At 45.4% G+C, this 13,006-nt stretch overlaps 1 protein-coding gene across 1 annotated transcript in view; it reads right to left on the bottom strand.

Moving 5' to 3' along the window:
• Positions 1-12,442, bottom strand: part of TET3 (tet methylcytosine dioxygenase 3) — a 75,159-nt gene extending 62,717 nt beyond the window's left edge. The window contains exons 1-2 of the mRNA XM_063138824.1: positions 12,368-12,442; positions 12,077-12,134 (exon numbers count right to left, since the gene is read on the bottom strand). The gene's annotated coding sequence lies outside the window, so the exon portion shown is untranslated. The remainder of the gene's footprint in view (positions 1-12,076; positions 12,135-12,367) is intronic.
• Between the last annotated feature and the right edge of the window lie 564 nt (positions 12,443-13,006).

Below are 13,006 nucleotides of genomic sequence, written 5' to 3'. Positions count from 1 at the left end.
CCCGTGCACTTCCCCATTTCATAGACAAAAACTGTCCAGCAGCTGTTAAAAGGCTCCATACAAGCCTGTGTTGCTCTAATACCTGGAATGACTAAAAGAAGAACCACTTTGAGACAGGTTGGCTGCTGGTCCTAATAAAGGTATTGCCTAACGGTGGAGTTTTGGATTCCTCCCACCACCCTTAGATTTCGGAAGTTTTACTCATGGACCACTGTGGCTATCGTTGGATTTTACGTGTGTTGAAAAATACTGCAGTTAGCCATTTAAAATCTACCACCAGAGGAATATGATTTTTTACCACCTGAAGAAGCACTTTACATTCCTAGAGTTGCATACCTTTCAACCACTATGTATTCTTACACGATTTGGTTTCAATTGATCTTTTAACCTCATCATTTCATTTATTACAGTCACAGATCAGCAAAGTTAATGTAAGGCATGTAAAAGTTAATTAAAAAGTAATAATAAAGCAAAATACAGTTTTGTAGAACTCCTTCTCTCAGGGGGATAACATTTCCCCCCTAATTTGTGTTCAGATCGTAAAAACTTAGCAACCCTTTCAGTGATACAAGGACTGGGTTCAGACAACACAATAGGCAACAGTTGATGAAACAGTTAACCTTTGCTTAAATAATCAACTGTTGACTATTGTGTCGTCTGTTGAGCCTTTTCCACACCATGGTTGGTTATTTTGGAGAAATAACCCCAATAATTAGCAGTGTGCAGAGTGTACTATCTGAGCAACCATTGATTATTGAGTTATTATTTGTTTATTGCATATATATACCACCCCATAGCCAAAGCTCTCTGGGCAGTTTGTTGTGTTGTGTGCCAGGCTCCATTGATTATTTCCCATGCCTACAGAGACAAGGGGCAGGAGCGACAGAACCCTCTGCTGCTCTTGCCCAGTGGGGCTCTACAGGCAGGTGAAATAATCCCATCCTAGGAAGCGTGTGGGAAGCCACCGATTGTGCCATCCCTTGGCAGGGAGACACGATTGTCAGCTCCCCAGGAGATTTCCAGGATGGGCACATGCCATGCGTGGGTGGGGCACTGCCAATGACGGCGCCCCACCCCTTTGTGCTGCTATCCCACTGGATATCGGCTCGAGGGGATGGAAGGAACTCCTTCCATCCCCTCGAGCTGATATCCAAATGGATTGCCAGTGGGTAAAGGATGTCTCCCATGGGTTGACACGTAACATCAAACTGTGGGAGATATCGTTCTGCTGAGAGTGTCCTCCTGCGCCCCACCATTGTTCACTGGAAAGTGCTGGAGAATGGGGATGGGGCACGCGAGGGTCTCCTGCTGTTCACAAGCCTCCCCCATCCCCATTCTCCAGCATTTTGCAGCAAATGTGGGGGTGCAGGAGGAGAGGTCCACCTGCATCCTGCTCGACGTTCGTCATTTGTGCATCTCAGGATGGCACAAAGGAGAGAGAAGACTCTCCCCTTCACGCCATTCTGTGATGTACAAATGGCGAAGAAGGGCATGGCAGAGGCAGACACTCTCCTGACGGAGCGTCTGCCTCCACCACGCCCTCCTTTCGCCATTTGTGGGCATGGGGCGCAAGAGGAAGGACGCTGTCAGAAGAGCTGAAGCACCCAGAGAGCTGCCCAGAGAGCTTCGGCTATTGGGCGGTATAAAAATGTAATAAATAAATAAATAAATACCCACCGATGGGGAAAACATGCATGGCAGAGGAGGCCACACGCAGAGAATGACAAAGAACGTTCTTTGCGTTAAAGGGGGGGACGGCGACAGCGAAAGCAGCTCTCCTGCGTCTTTCTCCGCAGCATCCCAGTATGGAAAGTGGGAACCAGCGATGCGCCATTCAGTGGGGAGTGGGGAGCAGGGTGTGTGTGAGTGTGTGAGAGAGTAATAGTCAACCCTGGGTTAATAGTCCACTTAATGGATGACTAGTAACCCAGGGTTGACTATTGTATTGTCCAAACACAGCCAAGAGGACACATCCCTTAAACAAATTCATACCAAAGTTGTGTTTTACCAAGTCCACCACCTAAATTTATTCTCCGGCTTTACTAATATAAAGATGTCATGTTTCTCTTTATTTCAGCTCTCTGCCTGCTCAGGAAACGGTGTGTCCCAGCCAGAGCCTGAAGCAGATCTAAGTAACAGATGGCCTTTATGTGTTCAGAAAAGGAGCTCAGCCATTGCTTCTTTGTCCCAGAGCACCTTGTGTTCTCTGGTACCTGCAACACCTATCAGGGACTTGAGTCACTGTTTTATCACCATTTTGGAACTGAGCTTCTGCTGCAGACTTCGTGGCAGCAAGGTCTGGCCTAATCTTTGAACCTTTCTGTTCCTTCCCCCTGCCCCTTGCCTCTTGTATCTATGCAGCCTGATGAAGAGTTTCTGGAGAGCTCAAAATCTTGCTTAACTCTTTAGTGGCATTTTGGTTGGCCCTAATAAAAGTATTGCCTCACTGTGGATTTTGGATTTTTTCCCTGGATTTTGGATGTTTTACCCATGGCCCAGTGTGGCTATTACGCAAACCACTAGGAGCAACTCCATTTTTGGGAGGGGCAAAATAGTTTTTAAAATGCTTAAATAAAATCAAGTAAACAATACCAAAATCTAAAGACAGCAACAAAAAACCATAATATAAATCAGGCAGAAGAGCAGCCAAAAAAACAGTGTAAAGCAACTTAGAAACATCCACCCCAGGTAAAATATATATATTATACTATGAAAACTTCTGCTGTGTCCAAGTATTTTAAGGGGTATTTCCCCACCCCCACCTTCTGGAATGCAGAGGTGTCTATTATCCTCCTTAAAGAACAGGCCTGACAAGTTCCCTGGGGATGGAATTCCATAGGATTGGGGGGCCACTCTTGAGAATGCCCTGCCCCTTCTGCCTTCCACTTGGGCCTCAAACAAGGCCAATGCACACTGGAGCTCATATTAGGGGATGAGTATAACCCCAGGCCTGCTTTAAAAGGTCATCACCAGTACTTTGGATTGTGCTCAGAAACCTGCAGGAAGCTAATGCTGATCTTTCAATACATGTCCTGTCTTTGGCTCACACCCATCAACAGCACCGTGAAATCTGAATCTTTATGCATTGGCTATTGCTAGAAATCAACAAACAACTATAACATTCTTGCTGTTTGACAAAATTGAATGAAATTTGTAGGCACGGTAGACCTGTATGAAGAGATGAAGCCTGGCAAATTTCAGACAAATAGGTGTGGAAATTTTTGTGCTAGGCACCTTTGTAGATACCTATTCCACATTTTAGTTGACATGTATTCAAAATATGTTGAATCTCTAATAAAGGGCTGGATCTAGAGATGTGAAGGCCTGGGGGGGGGGGGAACAGAAAAAAAATTGGGGGGGGGAATAGTTTTTTTCTGTTTTTTTTCCAAAGGCTTTTTTGTTTTCTGAAAAATTGAAATAAATGAAGAAAAATGGATTATGGAATGTTTTATTATAGCATGATGAATAAAATGTTTAAGACAAGGTGCTCATATATTTACTTCTCCAAATAATTTCTAAGAATTATGTACAGTATCAGATTATTACAATTTCTGTGCACTGAGGACAAGCAGGTCCTAGGTCGCAAACTGAAACTACAACTCTCACATGCAAGACATAAATAATTTTCTTTGTTACTAATGTTGACAGTTTCTTTTGTTTATTTTTTTAAATTGTTTTTTGCCGGCTCCTCAAAAACTGGCAGAACCAAAGAGGTTCCTTGTAGCTCCATTTGTTACAAAAAAGTAAACATTTTAAAAAGCAAATTCAATTTGTAATAATTCTTTAAATACACTGTAAACAGGGCTGGTGCTACCATAGAGGCCACTCAGGCGGCCGCCTAGAGCGCCAAGCTAAGAGGGGCACTCACTTGCGTTGGCTGTGAGCCGGCCCGAGGATTCAGCTGGGCCTGGGCGGGCGAGATGGCGCCCCACATCCGCCCAGTTGAAGCGAAGCCAGGGGCACTGGGGTGGGGCGGCTCCACGTTTGGACTTCCGGAACGCGCCCGGAAGAGAGAGAGAGAGAGAGAGAGAGAATGTATGGGTGAATGGGGTGCATGGAGTCTTTGAGTGAATGCATGTGTTCATGTGTGTGTGTGTTTGGAGTGAGTGATGCTGAGTGTGTGTGTGTGTGTGAGTTGGGGGGATGATTTGGAGGTGATATTCCTATTAAATAATGCATTTTAGACCCATAGATGTTCCTTTCCAATTTGTTTGCTATAATTGGCATGACTTATTTCTTGCACTTTAAAATAAATTTAGCAGTTTCAAGTTTTGTGCTTCTTATTTTTTTCAGGAAACATACGTTCTTAAAAATCAAAGTTGGCATTTTTTGGTGTGTGTGTGTGTGTGTGTGTGTGTGTGTGTGTAAGTAGCTCACCTTGCCTAAGGTGCAAAATAGTCTGGCACCAGCCCTGACTGTAAATATACCAAATGTGATAATTTTATGCCACACCAACTTGTACATAATTACATTTTATCTTCCTAAAGTAACAAAGTGACTTTCAATCTGTAAAAATGCTAATATTGCATTTTTTTCAATTTTTCCAAAAACTTGCATTCCCCCCACCCACCTCCCAAAACAAAGAATGGAAAAAACATGGTTTTTTTCCTATGGCTTCAAAATTTCTGGAAATTTTACATCTCTTGCTAGAGCAACCTAAAACATTTTGGTTCACAAGCTAGACAATTCAAATGGCATCTCCCCACTCCCACTAATTAACATAAGACATAACCCACTCAAAAGATCTCTTGTGCAATTGAGGTTACACTGAAGTATCACAATCATGATCTTGTGCAGTTAATTCCGATTTCAATGCAGTTTGTGCAGAACTTTCTGCTGGATCGTGTCCCAAGGAGCAAATTGGCCCACCACACAGGAGCACCACTTGATATTGTCTCATGATAAAGCCGCTGCCACCACCACAAGAGAGCACCACGTAGACCACCCCAAAATATAAAAACAGCTGTAAAATCAAACCACCTGCACTCCGTCTGCTGTAAGGTTTCATGTGGCTGAAGGAGCTCAAAGAAATATAAGTTGGAATTCTTCTCTCAATAGTCATGCTGTGTCTATTAAAGCAGAAATATATTCTCCCAGCTGATCAGGGATTTAACAGGCTAGAGGCACAGGGAATACTGGTGGATTCTTGAAATGGGGAAAAAAGGCTTCCAGCTACACCCTGAATCTTGTTTTCCCAAGCCTCCTCCCATTCCCCCCACCCACCCCCACTCCTCCACAAGCCACAGCAACAACCATACGCTGCACGGGGAACCTTGCTCACGCACAAGACGGATGCCGTCACTCTTTTCGCCATTAATGCCTGGAGATGGGAGGCTAAAAATAGCTCTTATGGAAAAGGCCCACTGAGGGGGAGAGTGGCAGCAGCAGCAGCAGCAGCAGCAGCAGCAGCAGCTTGTTCCTAACGTGCTAAAGCTTTGGAGAGGGGGGGGGGCTGCAAGTAAAATACAGCTGGGCCCACCTTCCATTCAAGTCATCCCCTCCGTGTTGATTCGAGGTTAATCTTCCCCAACATGGCAGTTATGGGCACGACTGCACCCACAGACATCTCCTGAAGAACCCACGAATATGGGGGTGGGGTTAAGACTTTATTCTATAGGGTGTCAAGGCACACACTATCAGGTGCTGTGCCGGCCTCCAGTCACCTGTCCTCTTAATTTCCCCACATGAGCCCAGAGGCATTCAAATGGAATCAAGACAGCGGGTCGCTGAAGGCCAGGACCTTGCTTTGCAGTGCACTCAGCCCGCCTAAAGTTATTATTTTTAATTGTAAAAGTAAAAGGGACCCTAAATGTCAAGCTTGGGGGATGGGGAAGGCAGTGAATTAGCCAAAGTGGGGAGGAAGGCAAAGAAGGGGCATGAATATGGTAGATGAATCAGTTATGTGCTTGTGTGTAGAGAAAAATAAAGAGGGTTTCTTTTGTGTGTGGGGGGGGGGTGATTCTGAAAGAGGGAGCAAAGGTTTGTGGGGTGATCTTGACAAAGAAAGAGAGAGATGGTTTGGGATGGATGATACTAAGGAAGGGAAAGAGAGAGGGTGGAGCAGCCATCCTGCGAAGGTCCATGCTCTACCCAATAGCAGCCAAATTCCAAACATGCCCTTGGGCCTGAAAGGGTTGGAACCTCTGCTCTAGGGGACACAATTTATTAGATAGTTCTGCTCACCACAACTGGCCTGGCTTCTTTTTGTATAAAGCATTTCTTTTCCTCTGCCTCTCTGTTCCCCCAACCTCTCATACTCCTTTTTCAGCAAAAAGGGGGAAATAAATTTACAGAGAGGCTATGCGTAAATAGTGTTCCCATACAAGGGGCAGGGGGACAGAGCAGCCTCCACTGGTCACCACTGTGCAAGGGACTCACATTCATCACCCTGCAGGAGAATCACTTGCACAGATGCCTTCCGTTATCTCCAGAGCAGCTAAACAAACCAGGCAAAGAAGGCTGCCGTGATCAAGACAAGCGTTGGTAATATCATCATCCCAAGAAGTGGACCCAGGAAAGGGGGAAATGCTGCTCCCCCTTGTCTTCTAGCTCCTCACCCACAGCCTGCAAGCTCTAGGACTGTGCCAGGGTTGACTCATTCACAGGGAGGCGTACGCATGGCCTGCAATGTTTGTAAACCTAAAAGTCACGTGCAGGTGGGCAGCAGGAACCGGTTGCGAGTCTCAGCTGCCAACTACATCAGAAGGCCCCATCTCCACACTAGCCGGAGCGGAAGGGTGCTTCCCCAGTTGCCCCAGTGCTCTAAGACTACACACATTTATGTTCAACGTGCTGCTGCAGATTTGAACAGATTTGTGACTTTGGCAAACCAGAATGAGAGGCAGCAGAAATGCGGGAGTTGTATATTGTATTTTGTATTTGTGTTTTTAGATTGTTGGTTGTTTTACTGTACTCTTCATGGTTTTAATTTTTGTGAACCACCCAGAGAGCTTCGGCTATTGGGCAGTATAAAAATGTAATAAATAAATAAATAAATAAAATAAACTGTTCCTGACAGACCCAACACAGACCTCTGTGGAAAAAGCACTGGAAGGGAATATTCTCCCTCTCTCTTTTGCTTTCAAGCTTCCAAAACTCCACCAGGCATTGCCCAGATGGTTGAGAAGATATGCTTGCAACTTGTTTTTGACAAAACAAATGAAAACTGGTCCTCAGATTAGCTTCTGATTTCTGGGCCCAACCTTATATTCTGCACTTGAGCAGAATTGCACCCAACTATGAAAGTGCATGCATGAACCCATTTAATAGGCTGTAGGGATGTATCTTACACACACACACACACACACACCCTTCTACTTGTCCTTGATGAAGAAATCTAATAGCTGGCTCTTCTTGTCCAGAGAATACTACTTGCTTGCTGTAATGTACATAGCTTGCTTTGAGCTGGATTGCAAGATGGAAAGCTCCCTGAAGTGAAAAATTAATGGCTTTTTGCAACGAAGGCAAGCCTTTGATCTTGAAGCACCCACACCCTCCTTCCCCTCCTCACAGCATCATCTGAGCATACAACTTTTAGTTTTGCTACCAGCATTACAGTTCCATCCTGTACTGGTTCCCTGTCTGTGAACAACAGTTCATAACAGAGGTTTATATAGGAGCACCTGGTTTGTGTGCGTAAGGTCCCAGGTCCAATTCCTGGCATCTCATCCAGGTCAAATACTGGGAAAGAGCCCTACCTGGGACCTTAGAGAGCCTTTGCCAGTCAGAGCAAAGCAGGGTGGGCAACTTGTGGCTCTCCAGATGTTTTGATCTACCCACTTCCATTTCTTTCACCACTGACTATACTGGTGAGGCCTGATGGGAGTTGGTGGGCCAAAACACCTGAAGGGCCACAAGTGGCCTACTCCTGGAATAGACAATATGAGATAGATTGTGTAAGGCAACTTCATATATGACCACTCAGCCAAATCAATTTGAGCTTGAGAAAGAGAGGTGGAGAGAGAGAAGGGTGGGAAGGAAAAGCTACCTGTTCAATTCTAAGTGCCAAAATGAATGAGTAGGAAGACACTATTGTTACTGCTTCTCACATCCACATAGTAATCACAGTCAACACACTATTTCTTTCTCTCCCCTTCGTTAAACTAACTCCCACACCTCTCATGGGGGGGGGGGTCTAGACCTCCATGAATGGGGAAACCAAGATCTCCCTGCAACCTTTCAAATCCGGACTAGCTACTGTAGTTACAAACTTGCAACTTTTTCAACACTGCTGGCATAAAAAGTATCACAAACATGCCTTCTAAATGTCTGTGCTTCCTGAGAAAGTGCAGTACGGAGGGCCTGCAGGAGCCACCCTGATATTAGTTCACAAGTTGTTGCATACCAAATGGAGTTACACAGGTGCTGCAAGCAATTAAAACTAGTTTAACATCACACAAACACAACACACACACACACACAAAGACATACAGATTTATTTGTGTGCCGCTGTTGTTTCACAGATATACCATTTCTCAGGTTGATGATCTGGGAAAGAAGCTTAATTCAGCAACAATGCAGAAGCTGACACCTGAAAAGGTGTACTGGACTGCTATTTGAGATGTAAGAAAGAGGTATCTTCTAAGGAACCACTTTAAAGACCTCACAGAAAGGTGCAGGAAATCAGGCAGAGGGCAGTAACAAGGCATCCAGTCACCTTCCACACAAAATATTAAGCTATTGGGCTCCGCCCACCTCCCATCCCTTTGCCAAAGCATCATACACCAGAAAAGAGAAGGATCTACTCTAGTCTGGAAAGATCCGAGTAAAGGATTCCCTGTGCATATGGCAGAATTGTCGCAAAAGGAGCTTATCTTGGAGGAGCAGGCTTAGAAAGTGTAAAAAGACATAGTAAAGTTCAATGAAGCATTTGTGGGCCATTGGTTGCTAAGAGAAGGTACTATTTTGCATGCATATTGGGAAACAATATATGTTACCTGGACTGTGTTAGTAAATGAGTTGGCCTTTTATAAACATCACTGGGAAGGAATAAGTCAAGCTGGACTCCTAGTATTTGTCCAATGGAGACTGTTCATTGTATTTCAGATCAACTGAAAATGTGTGCCAAGCAATAGCATAATATGTATGTTAATTAGTTTTGTTTTTAATCCAATTCTTGAACTTTTGTAGTATTTTTTAAAACATTTCCATTTTTATTTTTCTAAAAAAAAATTCTTAGTGCAGTAGATCAGAATAATTTCCAGAATTAAAACCAGATTTTGAGGGATTTAGTTCCATCATTTGCACAGAGATCAGTACCCAATAGAACCAAATCTTCCCCATCTCCTTTCATCAGACAATTCAACGGGTTACCAACTCACACAATACATTTACCATAACTCCAGAAAGTTAACATTTTAATCAGCTCTCAAGTTGTGTATAAAATTAACACAAATTAACCTTGACACAAAATCACTAAATAGACGCGTGCAGCCAGAGATCCCTCCATCCCCACGCCTGCAACTCCTGACCATTGTGACCTGCTTCATAAAAACGTAGGAAGATGCAAGTGCCAGAATCCAGTCCAGGGGCAGTAGGGACCTCTAGTGCAGCACCCATAGCGTTAACTGGCATGGCAGGATTCCCCAGAAAACCCCTTCCACCAGCTCATGCTGTCGGCATTGCGCTAGAGGTCCCTTAGAACAGCGCAACATCATGCAACGTTAGTGCTCACATCACAGTGGACACTGTGTTCCCAGGAAACAGTTTCATGAACAGAACAACACAAAGGCTGGTACAGCAAAAGGGCCACCAATTGGGAGCTGGGACCAAACTGTAATATGGACATAACAATCCATCTATCTGAAGCAGTTTTGACTTCTGAACTGCACTATAGAAGTGTTAACTGTTGTTACTGTTAATATGTTTCAGTGAACCTTGAAAAGCCAGGCGGACCTTTTGGACAAAAAGACAGGCTAAATAAAAAGAAAGAGAAGAAGAAGAAGAAGAAGAAGAAGAAGAAGAAGAAGAAGAAGAAGAAGAAGAAGAAGAAGAAGAAGAAGAAGAAGAAGAAGAAGTAGTAGTAGTAGTAGTAGTAGTAAAACCTGAGCTCTCCCCCACAAGTTCACTAAGTTTACAAGTGCCAGAATACCCAAATGGAACATTCTGAGGTCCAGCCTCAAGCATTTTACATGGATGGATGGATGGATGGATGGATGGATGGATTATCCCTGCATTCTGAACAGGTGCCGCTTTGATTGCCCAATGGGAGATTTTTAATATTCAAGATCTGCAGTAGGACAATACTTTATCTGAACCAACTGAAATGTCACAAAATGGGAGAAGCCTTTTGAGTTCATAATTCTTCATCAGGCAAGATGTTTAAAAAGGGGCGGGGTGGAGATCTGGGAATAATATAATTGAACCAGGCTTCCCCAAACTGGGGCCTTCCAGATGTTTTGGATGAGAACGTCCAGCATTCCTGATCTTTGGTCAAGCTGGATTTGGCTAATGGGAGTTGAAGTCCAAAACATCTGGAGGGCACCAGATTGGGAAAGGCTGAGCAAAGAACTCCTGAAATTGAAATAACATTGTTTTCTGTCCCTTGAAGATGAGCCATTAGTCTGGGGGTTAGCTGCCCCCTTCCCGGAGTAATTCTCCCTAATTTGGCTCCGATTGACTTTTCAACTACTGTAACACCGAAGCATTATGATAAAATAAAGACTACCATGTTGCAACTTAGGTTTTATTCCCTGCCTCCCAAGAGATCTGTATGTTCCATGTAGGACTTAAGACAGAACTGAGTAAATACTAGATTTCATATTCTCAAAAATAGTTGGGTGAGAAGCACCAATACAGGTTTTATGTCCCAATAGCCCTGGGTGCATCTAACAACCTGTCTTGCATCTTAACAGGCTGATCAGGTTATGTCTGCAGAACTCCACCTACATTCCAGCTCATGGTTGCTTGGAGAGAAACTTCCATCACTTCCAGCTTTTTCTCCTCAACCCTATTTTGTTTAGCAGCCTGCCCGAAGAAGAGTTCTGAAGAACTTAAAAGCTTGCTCACTATTTTAGGTGCTAAAAATGCCCTACCATGTAGGGTTTTTTTTCTGGGGGGGGGGTTCCCCCAGTGGACCAACATGGTTGCTAATGCTCCCATGAACACCAACTATCAACACCAAATTATTTGACCCTATGTGCCCGGAACAGATCCAGGCGAACCTCCCGCTAGGAAAGTTGGTCTTGCTAGTGCAGTAAGGGAAGCGTAAGGACAGCCCGGCTCAAGCCCTGGAAAACAGGCGTGACTTGGCTGGACAGCGATACACCCTACATATCTGTTGGAGGACTGTTTGGAGGACTGCAGTCTTGCCATCTTCAGTTGCAATTTCTACATGGCATTCTTAGAGACTGACCACAAACATTAGCCTCTCCAGCACGTTTTCCCTTCCCCACACATCTATTTACCAAGAAAACCCAGCCACGAGTGGCTATGCTGAGCCTGATATTTCATCATCACTGTAACTGCCGACTCCCAGGGATTTCCCCACGGATCCCTGTTCTCAGAGCCCGAACAGCCCATGAGACAGGGCTCTTTTGGGAGTGCACAGAAAGTAAGCCGTTCTCTCTGAACGGATCCATGTAGCAAACTGGCAAATGACCAAACTGCACAGAGCCTTTTGACGTATCCCCAAAATTACAGAACCCAAAGCTGCTGCTGCTTTGTGCTACTGCTTGCAAGCGGCCATCAAGCCACATCATAGAAAGGTTAAGGCAGTCACCATGGTTACGTCAGGATGATGTCACACCTGCTTCAAAGAGCCTTGTCTCTTTTACCCAATATACAGGGAATCTGGCTAATTTTACCCGATCTACAGGGAATCTGGAGGGGAGAAAGAGGATGCAGATCACACTTGTCCATCACAAGCCCAAGGGAAAGATCACCTTTTGGGATGTGCCTCAGAACCAGAGAAATACAGAAAAACAAAACATCCGTGCAACTGCAGAGGACACAAAAGCCTCAGGGATCAGACAGCCCTGCTTTTTAAGAACGTTTAACATCGACACAAAAGCGTCACACTGCCCCCTCCAAATTCTCTTCAGTGTTCATTTTTTAAAAGAATGACAAGAAACGGTACCTCTACTGCCAACACTTTGCGCCTGGACACTGGTGTCTTTATTGTCCTTTATTTCCACCTGCAAAAAGGGAAATGAAAAGGGGGAGGGGAACCACTATCAAAACTAATTTTAAAAAGCAGTGGAAGCCAAAAATCAATCACACGAGATGCAAGAGGGAGCTTTTATTTGCAAGGCCTGTGGTGCGCTATTTAAATGACCACCCTCCATTTAGAAAGGAGGAGGAGAAAGGGGGGGCATGCATTTTAAAAAGCTCTTTGGGCATAAATATGCGAAAGGAATAGATTAGTTACCTTGCTGAGCCTTTCTTCCGCACCTTCCCACTCTGCTGGCGGGCGGGCTTCCCCTTCTCCCTCCTGGCGTGCTCCCCTCTCCCCCCAACCCCAGAAAAGCTTTGCCCCAGCCCTCCTCAGCCCCAGCAAGCCTCCATCTCTACCAAGCAGCCATCTTGCCTCATTCTCCTTGAAGCTGTGTTACAGACACCCTGGTGCAGTCAGGGGCTTTTCTCCTGCCAGACGCTAGAGTCATTATCATACTGCTGAGCTCCCAGCCCTCTTCCCCCTCCCCAAGAAACAAACAGGGTGGACGTGACATGCATGCCCAGCCTTCCGCCCGCCCGCCTGCCCGCCTCACAGAGGCGGAGGAGGGAGCGCCACTCCTCGCAGCCTGGAGGAGGGAGGGAGGAGGAGGAGCAGCAGCAGCAGCAGCAGCAGGAGGGCTGGGCTGGGCTGGGCTGGGCTGGCCTTCGCAGCTGTCTCTCTCTGGAGCGCTCACCTGCCACAGCCGGCAGCCAAAGACGGGCCCAGAGCAGTCCTTGCTCTACTGACCCGGCGCCGCCTCACTGGTGAAGGCTGAGGAGCTGCCACTGCAGCTGAGGAGAGCACTTTGGAGGTTCTCCTGCATGGCGGCTTCAGGGAAGCCTCTCTCAAAGG

This window comes from Elgaria multicarinata, chromosome 12, assembly GCF_023053635.1.
Source record: "Elgaria multicarinata webbii isolate HBS135686 ecotype San Diego chromosome 12, rElgMul1.1.pri, whole genome shotgun sequence".
Taxonomy (NCBI): Eukaryota; Metazoa; Chordata; class Lepidosauria; order Squamata; family Anguidae; genus Elgaria; species Elgaria multicarinata.
This window is presented reverse-complemented; position numbering and strand designations above follow the sequence as displayed.